This window comes from Marmota marmota, unplaced genomic scaffold (assembly GCF_001458135.2).
Source record: "Marmota marmota marmota unplaced genomic scaffold, marMar, whole genome shotgun sequence".
NCBI classification, from domain to species: Eukaryota; Metazoa; Chordata; class Mammalia; order Rodentia; family Sciuridae; genus Marmota; species Marmota marmota.
The window spans coordinates 13,373,441-13,387,718 of NW_025999941.1; the positions used below are offsets into that span (position 1 = coordinate 13,373,441).

Here is a 14,278-nt window from a genome sequence, read left to right on the forward strand (position 1 = left end):
AAGCACATACTAGAGTTTGGCTGTTTTATTTATTTATTTTATTGTACTGGGGCTTGAATTCAGGAGTGCTTAACCACTCAGCCACATCTCTGGGCCATTTTTATACTTTACTTAGTGACATGGTCTGGCTAAATTGCTTAGGGCCTCACTAAGTTGCTGAAGCTGAATTTGAACTTGTGATCCTCCTGCCTCAGCCTCCTAAACTGTTGAGATTACAAACGCAAGCCACAGCACCTGGCCCATTCCAAGAATTTTGACAATAGTATCCAAAAGTGTTCTTCCCATTGTTGACAAGTGTTTAGTTAAAATGTGCCCTAACCAGGATTGGAAATTTTCCCTATTGAGGTCAATTGCATACTCTCTTCCCAAAATCTGAATCTTAATTAATCTAACCAAAACACTGAAAATTATTTCTTCCAATGATAGTACCTTCCTATGACTGTCAACTAGCAATTGCCATCTATAATTCCCCAATCTACCTTGCTTGTTGTCCATTCTCAACTATCACTCTCCCATCTCCTTAGCCTAGACAGTGGATTATCTAGGAGTGTGCCAACGAATTCCAATCCCCCCTTTGTTATTTTTATTTTTTTGCTAAACTGAACTAGAATCTATTTCTCTTTGCTTATAATCAGGGCAAGGCTGTTATTGGTAAAAACAAAACAAAATAAAAACCCCAGAGGGTTGTTAGGATATCGTAACCCACCAATGACATTTATGAATCTAATGCCAAAAAATGATATTTCTGTTCCTCTTTTATATAACCATTCACTTGCCTTATGACCCAATTACTAAATCTGTGGAGGAGAAAATGCTGAGGAAACCTACTCAGAGATGCATAATAAGAGGGCTACTATTATAGTTTCCTATTCCTCAGTTTACCTGAAAAGATCAGCAAGTGATTTCATCTATTTTTAGTCCTTTGAAATTTATCTAAATCAAAATGAACTCAACTCACATAACTTTTTTGAGATGTAGCCCCACTATGTTGTCCATGCTGGTTTTGAAATAATGGGTTCAAGTGATTCTACTGCCTCAGCATCCCAAGTAGCTGGGAGTACAGGTAGGTACCACCATACCCAGCCAAAACATAACTTCTGAGCTAAAGAAAATAGGCAAATTTAGATAATAGTTAACCATACCTAGTTGGGTTGTAAATCAACATACATATATATTTAATAACAACACTACATTTCTTTTCCCTTCCATGAAGTATTGATCAATGAAGAAGTGAAGGGTTACACAGAGTCATTACTGCCACCTGCAAGAGCCACTAATGGTGAAAGTCATATTTCAGTTTTCAAGTATCACAACAAAGGCTCCACCAATGTCACTATGTGCCTCATTTTCAAGATAGCTGAGGGAACTCTTTTCTAATCTCTTCAACAGTATCCACCAAGTAACTTTGTGAAGTCAGAGCAAATTATACGTGTATGAATGTATACACACTGCACATTTATTCTGTAAACACGCATTGCAAGTGAGCTGCCTTGGTCGTATTCTAAGGTACAATGTTCAAGCCAACTAAACATCTTCAACACATTGTAGAGTTTGAACACACTTCCTCAACTGAGGATTCAACTGAAAACCAAGGATAAACTCTGCTTCTAGATATAGACCTGAATACGTATTTCAAAATAAATTTTAGCCTCAGACCCCTCGGTACAACAATTAATCCACATTCATGTAATTAATGGACATCCAACAGGACGTCGAGCAATATTCCTAACTTTTAATAGAAGAATTATATGTAAGATCTAGTGAGGCATGAAATGGCAGCATAAGAGATGTATTAAAATTACAAGATTTGAGGATTTTTAAAGATCAAGGATAGAAAATGAGAAAAAGAGAAAAGGAAAAATGTCACAAAAAAGTCACAAGATGACTGAAAATAAAGAAGACAGGCAATTCAGGAAAAGAAAAGGGAGCATGAAACTAGAAATATATTGACACTAGAAAATTAAGTTCAGTAATTTGGGCCAAGTGAATCATCTGCTTATCAACTCAGCATTTCCTAGGATCTAATAGTATGATAGATACTAGAGAAAATAGAAAAAAAATAATGTGACTCTAATATTAATTCATTTCTACCCCTTTTGACCACAAAGGAAAGATGAATTCCCATCATAAGAGGATGAACTTTAAATTTTAAAAAAATCCCATTGGCTTTACTGAAAGAATTTAGAAGAATACTTGATACAGATTAAAGAATGCATACCCTGCTGGGTGTGGTGGAACATGCCTGTAATCCCAGCCGCTCAGGAGGCTGAGGCAAGAGGATCTCGAGTTCAAAGCCAGCAATGGTGAGGTGCTTAACAGCTCAGTGAGACCCTATCTCTAAATAAAATACAAAATAGGGATGGGGCTCGGTGGCCAAGTGCCCCTGAGTTCAATTCCTGGTACTACTCCACCCCCCCCCCCAAAAAAAATGCATATCCTTGGCAGATGACAGAAAGATGCCAGGTAGCATAGATATTAAAGGCAAGGACCTCTATTCTGGACTCAGACTACCTGCCTGGAACTCACACCCCAGCTCTTCAAATGAAGAGTTAGATACTTGAGTATATATATGAGCCTTAGCTTTCTTCTCTACAAAAAAGAAGCATGAACATTTCATTGGATCTTATAATGTTTAGATATGATAGTGCATATTATAAGAATTATAAACCCTGTATTCTTTTAGTATGCTTTGATTACATTTTTTTAAAAAAATACCACTGGCCATTAATTACACAGTATTTAGTGAAAACATTCTAACTAATCTAATGATTGAAGTGCTACTGAAAAAACAAAATCTTAATCATAAACCTCTGTTCATAGAGAAAGAGGAGGTCTAATGACTACTTAAGGTAAAGTCAAATTTAAGACAGATATGCATTTTTCATGTGCTTATAAAGGTTGAATATTTGAATCATTCAATTTATCAAAGGTGGTAATGATCTGCCATATAAATTGAAAAATCTGCTTGACCTAGTACAAGAATAACAAATCTATGACCTTTGAATTTGGATGTTTATAGTAATAAACTACATTTATTAAAATGTTTGCATTTTTATTTCCATGGGAAGTTGGTTTCACTAACTAATCTTATAACCACCATGACTTCCATGATCCAATTATAATTTATTAAAGCCATATTAAAGCTGGCTATTTTCTTGTTGTAATACTTGTAAATTAATCCTTCTTTCAGAGAACAAGTTATTTTACATTTGAAATAAATAAAAAAGGAATAAATTATCATCAAAACACAATATGAAATCTTCATTTTGCGCAATAATGTATTTATATTAGCAATCCTAAGTACACCTATGTAACACTAAAAATGTTTAGATTTTCTCCTAGATGTATCTTTTAGGGAGTTAAGAATATTTTCTATTTTTCCAAACACAAACAAATGTGCATAGCATCTGTTTAAAAGCTTATAGATCACTATAGATGAAGTTTCCAGACTAACCTCTAATACTAGAAAAATTGAAAACAACTCACTACCAAAACAAAAATGCCATTTTAATTATTAATAATTCTAAAAATTAGGGGCTGGGGCTCAGCAGTAGTGCATTTGTCTGGCATGAGTGAGGCACTGGGTTTGATTCTCTGCACCACAAATAAATAAATAAAATAAAGATCTATCAGCAACTAAAAAAATGGTAATAATTGTAAAAAAATAGTGAGAATTTGAGGGTAAAGAGCAAAATATAAGCTAGTCTTCATCCCACAGTAATTCAGAAAAGGGCCTTGAATGTCATTCCCAGTCCCTCTGAGCCAAAATCTGCAAGCAATCTTGACCATGTTAGGAATTTCAAGAAAATACAGATATAAAACCAAATAAAATTAGGGAAGCAATACATGGACAACAAAGTAAGTTTAATGAAGAAATAAAATCCATAAGAAAAAAAAAAAAAAAACAAATCCTGGAGCTAAAGAATACAATGACAGAAAAAGATTTCAAAAGAACATGATGGCAATTCAATCATGAAGACACAGCAAATTCAAGGATAGACCATGTGAAAGTAGATAATTAGAGCAACAATATCAACAAATAATTAAAAAGAGTAGACAAAGCATAAAGGATATATGAACCCACCAAACATACAAATACATTAATTTACAAATACAAACCCAGAAGTATAGGAAGCCTATTTAATGTAATACTGTCTAAAAACCACCCACGTCTTTCACAGTATATGGCTATATAGATTCAGAAAGTTGGTCCTTTGAAAAGATAAGCAAAAAAACCCAATTATTTATTTATTTTAATTAGGTATATGACAGCAGAATGCATTTTGGTTCATTGTACACAATCACAGCACGACTTTTCATTTCTCTGGTTGTACACAATGTAGCATCACACCATATGTGCAGTCATACATGTACCTAGGGTAATGATGTCCAACTCATTCCACCATCTTTTCTGCCCCCATGCTCCCTCCCTACCTTCTCCCTCCCCTTTGCCCAATCAAAGTTCCTCAATTTTTCCCATGCCTCCCCCTTCCCCATTATGGATCAACATCCACTTATCAGAGGGAACATTTGGCCTTTGTTTTTTGGGATTGGCTTATCAATAAATTCTTTAACAGAATAATAAATAATAAATCTTAAAAACTCACAACCAGAAATGTAAGAGAAAATATTACAACCAGTACCACATAAATACATGGGATGATAAATAGACTATTAAGAAAAATCATATGTCAGCAAATTGGGTAACAGAAGAAATAGATAAGTCCTTAACAACATACAACCTACACCTAATATNTTAAAAAAATGTAATCAAAGCATACTAAAAGAATACAGGGTTTATAATTCTTATAATATGCACTATCATATCTAAACATTATAAGATCCAATGAAATGTTCATGCTTCTTTTTTGTACCAGGGATGGAACCTAGGGTACTTAACCACTTGGCCACATCCCCAGCTCTTTTTATATTTATTTAGAGACAGGGCCTTACTAAGTTGCTGAGGCTAGCTTTGAACTCGCCATCCTCCTGCCTCAGCCCCCAGAGCCACTGGGATTATAGGTGTGTGCCACTGCTCCAGGCCATCCTTTAGTACATTTAAAAAATACAAGACAATGAGCTATATAAGTTTTTTTTTTCTGGAAAACTATTAAGACAGAGAATTCAAGATCCTAAAATTAATCTTTTTTATTTTTCCCTTTGTACTAATTCAGTTACTTCCTCCAAACACACACATCACAGTTTCCTATGTGAAGTAATAAGACAACAAATTTAAAGTTTCGGTTTTTGCAAAATACATCTAGTTTCCTATTAACCATTGATTCTAGAATCTGGAGATAGGCAGGAAAACTGAAGTAGCATGCCAAAGGTCAATAAGTGGGACACAAATTTGACACGAAGTAGGGCAATATCAACCCCCTATGTGTATATCCAAAACAGTATACTGTATATATTGTATATGTATATAGTAGCTCTATGTGCACCAACATATAATGATCTAAGCTCCATAACACTCTGAATTCATGATAATGATGCCAATACTTCTTACAAATGGGAAAATCCTTAAACTAGTTCTTAAATCTGATGAACTTGGTCTCCCTATTCTATTCAATAGGACATTTTGATTCCTATTAAGAAGGACAGCTATTCTTACTTCCTATTTCAATTTGGAGATTATCAAAGAAACCAGCATTTGTGCTGCAGGGGAAAATGGCACATTATTTTTCATGACCTCCTCTCCTTTGACTAAGGAAATAATACACTTAATGTGTTCAGAAGGACAATAACCCTACTACTATATTAGGGGAGAAGACTCCTAGGGAACAGAGTCATTTACAAAAACATGGGAGAATTTGCTAAATGTTGCAAGGTTTATACAGCGAAGGCTAATTACTACATACATTGTATTTCTGGATCTACTGGTGATGTATTGGCTGATCTTTCTGGATTGTGTCTTTCCTGCTGAATGGTTCTTTTTTTCCACATAATGCAAACAACAGGGAGGTTGTTGGTCTATTTTTTGACTGACTCGGTAAAAACTTAAAGCTGTTTCACATTAGGTCACAAGAAAATGTGCCAGATTATGGTTACAAAAAGAAAACAATTTCAACAAACCTGTGTCACACATTGTATCTGAGGCAAAATGCAAAAGATATAAATGTCCTGCCATTAATATGTTTAAAAATAGATTTACCTGACCATGCTAAAATCTCTAGTACAAACAATTCCCCAAGGGGTATGCATCTAACTTTTCTCTTTAGAAAACTGCTGGATGAATCCTTAGAAAAGCTAAGTCACACTACATGTTTTAAAAAAAACATTTAAAGAATATCTTTGACTTTATTACCCACTCCCTTACAATGGCGGGGGAGGGGGGTGGTGGAACTTTTTTCACCTATATAATCTTTACCTTCAGATTTTTAGCCTGGAATGTTCTTCAAAATAAATAAAATCACTTTATTATATTTCTTGAATAAGAATCTTGAAGGGGATTGAGGAGGCATATCCTAGTTTACATTCCTCATGGTCCATTAGCAAGTATTTTTCTCATAGTATACAAGGCCAAAATATAAGACAAGTCTCACATTTAGATTCCTGAGAGATTCATAATCTGCATCTCCCTCTCTCTGCCAAGATTTAAATTTCATTTTTAATATGGCCTCTGTTATAAATCTCCCTCCCTCTGGAGATAAGTGGAACTATACCCAGCATTAATCATTTGTGCCTTTTACTGAGCATCAAAGAGCAGCTAGGCATTCTGTAAATCTTGCTTCATCCTTCACAGCCAGTTGCGAGGTACTCCTGGTATCTCCATGTTACTGATGGGCATACTGTAGCTCAGGGAAGGTAAGAATCTGACTCAATTTTTCTCACGTAGGAAGTGGCGAAGAATGAAACCCAGATTTGAAACTTAAACCTGTGTTAATGTGGATTATGATAAAGAAAATAAAGAAGGTCTGCACGAACTAAGTAAAGTTGTTTTAGAAAATGCAACAAATAATCTTTACCAGTCCTTAAGAGAAAATTTGAAGCATTGGTGAGAGGGGAAACATTTTAAATAGAAGGAAAAGACATTAACAAGTGAATATATCACAGGCTGCTCAAGTGAGCCACCTATTGAATAGAGGGGTCAGATATAGGGCAGACAAGGTAGAAGGAAGATGAAGAGGAAATGCTAAGAAAAGTGAAAATATGCAAGGACTTTCCCGACTTTAACTATACCAATGAGAATAGCTCAGAGCCTTTGAGCTACTAGGCCAACAGAATAGAGGTCTTTGTAGAGAAGTACCAGGCAAACTCCATTCCTGACCAACTGACCCTGTTATAGGATATGTTGGTTCCTCAGTAAGTGTCTGTTAAGTGGATTGCAAATGGCCTCTCCTGAAATTGAAAGTCTATAATTGTGAAGACGTTGCCCCTAGATTCAAAAGCTGAAAACCAAGTGTGTGTATTAGACAGAGGGCTTGTAAATTATTCGTGTAAAATGCTTACAAATTAGTCATGAAACGGGTAGTATGTGGTTGTCACATCAATAATAAAGCAAACAAGCAAAAAAAAATGTGGATCAGAAGAAATATAACCTCAGTCACTTTATATTAACTGGTCAGTCAGTCATTCATTTGTTTAAGTATTTACTTAATATCTACCACATGCCAGATACAGTGCTGCATGTTAGGAACTATACTGATAAATAAAATAGGTATGATTTTAACAATCACAAAGCTTACAACCTAGGCAGAAAAAAGACAATATTCAAGCAAAATAAATATGCAGTCCCGTTTCATAATACATATTATTACTATGGTCATTTGGTTAAGTCTTTCTTCTACAACTAAAATGTCAATAGAGTATGTCTTGCCTTGGTCATTTTAGGGTTTTTGGTGTTTGTCACTTAGAAGACAAATACTTATTAAAGAAAAAAATAACTGTGTATCTACAAATAGGGGCAGAGTATGACAAAAGTAATAAAAAAAAAAAAAAGTAAGGTGCAGTAATAAAGACTGGACATGTGAGTGGATGAGAGGGAGATGCACTTAGATAAAGTGGTCAGACAAAGCCTTCTTGAAGCAGAGCCCGGGAATCTAAATGCTTCTCCCAATTCAGCAGGTATCAGAACCCCTGGAGGGCTTGCTGGAAACAAACTGCTGAGCCCCACCCCCAGTGTTTGTGAACCTGGAACTCTGGAGTCCCCTGGAGAATCTTCATTTGTACAAAGTTCCCAGGTAAGACCAGAGCCTCCAGGCACAAGAAAAACCCCTCCTCCACAGCGCAGTGCAGTCCAGGAGCTGAGGCTGGGAGGTTAGGTGGGGAAGCTATAGTTCTCCTGACACAGGCTCTATCCATTTCAAACTCAAAATCTATTTAGATCTTGAAGTGAGTTTAAATAATCAAGATGATTATGACTATTACTCTTATCTTTTCCAAAGGAAGGACCTCTATTAATTACCCTCTTCTAAGCTAAGACCTGTTGTAAGAAATTCAACCAAGGAACAGAATGAACTGACTTCAAATCACATTATTTTTTTTTTTACAAGGCATTTCTAAATTAACACAGTGTCTATCCTCTGAAGAACTTGATGTTATCAGAGCATATTAAGAGAGAAGATAAAAAAGATCAAAGGGTTACAGCTGCCTTCAAACCCACAGCATTATAACGATGGGGAGGAAGGTATTTCTGTTAATAGAAGTAGATATGAGTGTACATTTACTTTAAGAGTGATCTAAATCACATGTAAAGATATTCTTGCTCATGTGGCTTCAAATACTAAACTGGTTCCCAGAGGAGAGTGTCTTTATTTATTAGTGTTTCTAAAAATAAATTAGAAGTCTCCAGATTTTCATAGTTTGGTGATTTTCAAACTTTGGTCTTCCCCCAAAATCATCCAGAAATTTGTTAAAAATGCTGATTTCAGAGTTCCTGATTGAGGTGATATCCAGGAATCTGAATTTTCATAGGCATCTTCAGGCATTCTGATGTGGTGAACTAAGGACTATAGTTTGAGAAATGCCTGGTTAAGGTCTGATTCCCAAAAAAGAACAAACCCAGATAAATCATCTTTTTTGCCTTTTAATAGAGGTACAATTGTAATTGAAGGTTTACTATGCTGGGCACTTCTTTAAAAAAGTATTTCCTTTAATCTTTAACACTATTTTTATTCAAATTTAAGTGATAAGGATAATTGAATCCAGCCATGTAAAATAACTTGTCCAAAGACAGTTATGTAGCAAAAAAGTTACTGACTACCAGAATGTCAATGGAGGGTTTTGACTTCCAAAATAGTCCTTTCAACAACATTAAATTCATGATTGACAATATTTGTGAAGCTGCAGCAATTATTAAATGATTTCTGGATACCACAGGTTCCCCTAAAAGCCTTATATGACATAGACCTCTAAAAGAGAGTAGCAAAGTTTCACTATGTCTTAAGGCGTTGCAGATCCTTGGATACCTGAAAATATTAAAAGTGGCTGGAAAACAAGGGTATGAACCAATAATAGGGTCCCTAACTTAAGGGTCTTCCCACTAATATTATGCATGACTTAGCTATGCTACATCAATCACAAAGACCAGTGATGTAGGAGGAGACCAAGAAGGAGAGAGTGAGGGAGGGAAGGACTTAAAAAGGAGAGGAAATATGGAATGAATCTAACACAATCATGTTATATGCATGTATAAATGTATCAAAGTGAATTTCACCTTTATGTATATGTAGAAAGTACCAATCAAAAATAAATGAGAGAAAGGAAGATCAATAGCTTAGAGGACAGAGAATAGGGAGAGGGAGGAGAGGAGGGAAAGTTGTGGGAACAGGGATGAAATCAAATTCCATGAATGTATGATTTTGTCAAAATGAACCCAGCTACTATGTATAACTGAAGCCAGGATTAGACAAGCAGTCAGATAGGTACATCGAGTCAGGTCGGATCAAGGAGGCCAATTTTGAGTGAGTCCAGCAAGTAGGAGACTGTCCCCTGAAGGACTGAAATGTTAACTCCTTCAGAGCCCTTCCTCCACCCTTATCAAGAACCTCCCTGGCTCCAACCAGTTGCCAGGGTAACCAGTCGCAGGAATTGCCCCTCCCCACAGGGAGCGATAAGGTTGTAATGTATCCTTGGCTGCTCCATCCCTTCAGCCCACCTGTTTCCCCACTTTGGGCCACCCCACCAGCATTCCTGGGCCTAGTCCTGGGCCTGGTCACCTTCGCAGGAAGGAGAAAGATAAGGGGGAAAAGGCAGGAGAACAAAGGAAGCCTAGGACATAGAAAAAGGGCAGAACACCTGCTTCTCGAGATACCAGGATCCCAGCGATTGTCCCCTTCTCTCTCCCTAGAGAAGTCTATGTGACCCCCTTTTAAATAAACCCTGATTTATATGCTTGCCTCGGCATGCTTCTCTAACTTCAACATGTGAGCAAGCTGAACTGGTCACTGATAACCGGTGGTATCATAACTATAATGCTCTAAAGAAAAACAACAAAAAGCTGTATCTTTTCCCCCTTTCTTATTTAACAAACCATTAACATTAATATTTACCTAATGGATTTTCTGTGGTGCATACACAATATTATATACACACATGCATATGTATACTTTTTCCCCCCTAGTCCTGGTGATTGAACCAAGGGATGCTCTACCACTAAGCCACATACCCACCCCTTTTTAATTGAGACAGGATCTTGCTAAAATACCCAGATTGGCCTGAAATTTGTGATTCTCCTGCCTCAGCCTCATGAGTCACTGGGATTACAAGTGTATGCCTCCATGCTCAAAATAATGTTGTTTTTGAATCACCTAACATAGTATCTAGTTTAATAAGTTTAAGACACTTTTTGCTTATTAAAATACTACCTTTAAAAGGCATATGATGCAGTCAATAGAGGAAAAGAAACCAATGGTCAACATATAAAAAGATAATCAACCTAATCAGAATCAAGAAGTCAAAAAACATAAGATAACAAGATACCACTGAATTCTCCATAAGACCAAGGACTAGTGCAAAATGTGAAAAAGAATTGGTGAAGATGGAGAGAAATAGGTATTTAATCTCATAAACTATAAATAGATACAGCACTAAAAGGCCATTTGACATATATATTTTTTAATTTTAATTCTGTGATACAGAAATCCAATTTCTTCCTATTGACCCTAAGATCAGCAGAACTAGGATCTGTAAGCTTTTTTCTGTAAAATGACAAACAGAAAATTTTTCAGGATTCACAAGTCTTACAGTCTCCATTATAACAACTTAATAAGCCACAGAAAATACACAAATAGATGCAGATGGCTGTTTTAATAACAATTTTCCTTACAGATATTGAAACATGTATTTCATCTAGTTTTCTGGTACCAAGAAATATTATTCATTTTTAATTTTTTTTCCAACCATTAAAAACTGTAAAAGCAATTCTCACCTTGCAGGCCACACTAAAACATTGGAGGACATGATTTGACCTAAAGATTGGTTGCAGTTGGCCAGTTTCTACCTCAGAGTGATCCCATCTATTTGTGCAGGAGCATGGATGAAGAGAGTCATGATGGCTGTGAAGATCTAGAAATAACCCTGGTTTATCAATAGGAAAATGGCTAAATAAGAGTATATCCAAGACTTGGCATGCTATATTAGAAGAATAACAACTTGTCTGGGGCTAATCCAGAAGATAATAAACTTCAGTGAAAAAGCAAGTGGCAACAATTTGGTAGCAGAGCCACCTGAGCTGCACCATAAAGCAAAGTTTTGAGTCCTTGCCATACTGTGGCACTGAGAAAATGTGAAAAAGGATGAGGTATGTCACTTTTGGTCTATCATTCTGTGACCCTCAGATCACTGAGTAATGCTTCTACCTGCACAGATGGAGCTACTTCCTGTTCACAGATGTTGGGATCTGTTTTTCAACAAACAACTGACAAATCAGACAGAGGCCCATGAGAAAAGAGGCAAAGAAAATAAAAGAGAAAAAGCTATAAACCATAACATTCATTAAGCGCACTTGGGAGACTGTTTGCACAGATTCCTGCTGTGTTTTTATAATAGATGTCACAGTTCTCAATGATCATGATGTTGACGACAGCATCAAGAAAACATGGTGTCAAGTCACATTTCAGAGTTTCCAGGGGCTCTGATGGACATTAGCTTGCTTAACCAGATCAGAGAAGAAATGGTCAGAGCAAATACTCTGTCTCAGTTCATTATTCAACACCTGTTAAACGTGATTAACAGCCCTAGCTAATTATGTGTTAAGAGCATCTCAGGCTGTAATGGATCCCAGAGGTCTGCAAAGTTGACTTCATTTACATGTTTGTCTCCTTTCACAAGGTCTCAGCCAAACATTGCCAAAATCTACTGAGCATTTTATGAACTCCCATGCCATCAACTCAGAGTTTCAAATACACCAGTGTCTTCCTACAAAGGACAGCAAGTGCCTGAGATGCAAGTTTGTTTTACAAATAAAGCAGGTTTTATGGGGGCCTCTTGCTGCAATGAATACCACAGGAAGCTGCTAACTTGTATACATTAAACCAATTATTACATTTTGTGACCTCAGCTAAGTCTAAAGTGCTTTTAGATGGTGGCATGCACTAAAATTCTCCTCTCCTATTTAAATAAAACACACCTGCAAATATCAGGTATACAGAAGTCTAAAGAAAATGCTATTTAGTTTTTTTTAAACATATCAAAAAATATTAACATTTTAAACCTATCAAGTATATTACCATGCATTTTGAAACATTAATGTATTTGGTTTAAATATATGTTCATCATATTGGTGTTATAACATATACTACATATTATGTAATTCTATATGTCTATTAATATACAGTACTGCACTTCACATAAGCATTGTGGATTTTTTTTTAGCATCACAGATTTTATGCCAATTTTTTTTTTTTTCAAAAAAGGGGGGAGCAACCTTTACGTGAAGCCTAAGTCGACTTTCAGAAATACGCTGATGAGTGTGCACTGAGAATTTTAGGCTCTTGGCTTGCAGAGCCCAGAAGACAAATGCTACTGGTGAATATAATGCTGCTCTCTTTACCTTTTAGGTGGTGTGAGGAACAGAATTAGACCATTCAACAATTATGCAATGAAAGTTTATAAACCAATTTTTGGACTGAAAAATACCAGAGTGTGACAATTATGCAGTGAAATACGGTAGGTACACATACATAGATATCACAATTCCTTAGATAGCTCAGCTATAAGGGTATATTTCTTGTTTTTCTTAAATGGTAATGAACCTAAATATTGAACTTTTCCCAGAGTTAGTTAATTGAAAGTCAACTAATTAACCCCCTCCTTTTTTTTAGCAACTTGCTTTGCTAATTTTACAATATATCATGTGCAATTATCCACATCAGATACACATTCTAATTTTTAATAATCTCATCACAGTCCATAGTATAGATATACCACTGTCTATTCAACTTAACCCTAGGGACTAAAACTCATCTGTTTCTATTTTATTTTGCTACTAAAGATAATACTACAATGAATCATCTTGTATACATATTATCTTTACAGAAAAGATTCATCTTTAGAGTCTCAAAGATGAGATTCCTGTTTAAAAGGCTATGCGTATTTTTAATATATAATGATATGGCCAAACCACTAAGCAATAAATAGCACCCCAGCATTTCTCTTCATTCTTACCAGCATCAGATGTTACATAGGAAGTTGTGCCTATATTATAGGTGAAAAATACTATTTTATTTACTTAGCAATTCTCTAATTCTTCCTTTTTGCTGGGTATTTGTATTTTCTCTTCTGTAAACAACCCATTCATATTCACTGTCCAGTTTTCATATGGTTGATTTATTTTTTTCAATTTCTTGGAAAAGTTTAGCATTTAAGTGGTTTAACTATTATTGGACTGTCATGCATTCTCCAAATACCTTTTTTTAAAATCTGGTTTAGTGCTTGCATCTGCATTTGTTTAAGGTCACACACAAACACACACACACTGAAAGGCTTTAGCACATCTTTATTTCCAACTTGCCTTACCTTGCCCTGCTTTGCACCCACAGGTTAATCTTTCACCTTTTACTCCTATCATTTCTCTTTCTCACCTCTTGTGCTTTCATATTTCTTTCTGTTCTGTTCTCTCGTTCCTACCCTTCTGTTATGACAATTACCTCTATAAAGAGCTAAGATTTCCCCCCTCCTCAGCATTTTTTTTTCCAAAGAGAATAAAGCTTTGATGGAAGACAGTTTTGATGAGATAGCTAGAAAAACTGCTTTTCTTCATTGGCATTTTGGAAATATTGCTCAAGTGGTTTGGGACCCATTTGTTTCTACTGCCTCCATCTATCTTGGCTTTATG

The 14,278-nt window shown here is 35.8% G+C and overlaps 1 protein-coding gene across 13 annotated transcripts in view; it reads right to left on the reverse strand.

Moving 5' to 3' along the window:
• Nucleotides 1-14,278, reverse strand: part of Fhit (fragile histidine triad diadenosine triphosphatase) — a 1,420,772-nt gene that overhangs the window by 656,356 nt on the left and 750,138 nt on the right. The gene's annotated exons all lie outside the window — the stretch shown is intronic.